This window comes from Triticum dicoccoides, chromosome 7A (genome assembly GCF_002162155.2).
Source record: "Triticum dicoccoides isolate Atlit2015 ecotype Zavitan chromosome 7A, WEW_v2.0, whole genome shotgun sequence".
Taxonomy (NCBI): Eukaryota; Viridiplantae; Streptophyta; class Magnoliopsida; order Poales; family Poaceae; genus Triticum; species Triticum dicoccoides.
The window spans coordinates 666,986,430-666,987,426 of record NC_041392.1 but is presented as its reverse complement, the minus strand read 5'-3'; positions in this window follow the sequence as shown (position 1 = coordinate 666,987,426).

The following is a 997-nucleotide window of genomic DNA, read 5'->3' as shown; positions in this document are numbered from 1 at the left end:
GTTTTGGAGGTGGATCAAATGGTCGACGAGACGCAGGGAAACAATCCGCAGCCGAGAAGGAGTTTTTCTCAACCAAATCTCTCCGGATCCAGCAAAGGAATCCGGTTTTCGGTGGAACTTGTGGTTGCAGGATAGGGTTTCTAGGGTGGCGGCGGCGAGTGGGGGAGGGAATGAGCCAGAGCTGGCCAAAGTGCTCCTCCACATTATCTAGGGAATCAGTTTTACGTATTCCCCTCGCCCTTCCCGCTTTCTCGCCCACAACACGTAAATTGAGTGTGGGGCCATGGACACCTGGATTCAGAGAAGGGGCATGACAGAGCGGCTCCTCCCCAACTTTTTGGATAGCTTTTAAACTAAGGCCAAGCCCCTCGCCGGAGACCAACTCCGACGAGGTCTCACCAGCTGCAGAAGCAGCAAAGGAATCCTTACTATTACTAACAATAGGAGGGAGAACCCTCAAATCTAACCCAAAATCCTGAAGATGCGATTGAGAAGTCTGATCATGACAAGCCTGAATCCCACGATGGCGCAAACGAAAATCCCGCAAACAAGCCTTAAGAATCGAATTAGCACGAAGGTGCAAACCTAACTCACCAGGCCAAGGCGGGGGATCGATGGGTCGTCGCTGCGTCTAAACCAGTCGGGGCAGCCGATCTACTGGCGGCGTGGGGGCCAAACGGTCCCCGGCGGGATGAACTCCGGCGGGATGTTGGCGATTCCCTCCCACGATGGTGGCCTGATGTTGAGCCTCATTTTTCTATGTGCAAAAGATGTTATATTGTTTCTAAGTTTTTTTTCGAGAAATTATAGGGTTTCCTTTTCTTTTGGAGGAGAATTATTGCCTGTATAGTGTATACCATGGGAAATTAGAGAAGGGCCGGAGGAAAAAAGAAAAGCCCAACAAAACAATGCCTTAGGTGCCCTACTCGTCCTGACCCATCCACTAGCCCAACAAATTGCCTCAAAAAAAAAAAAAACTAGCCCAACAAACAACGCA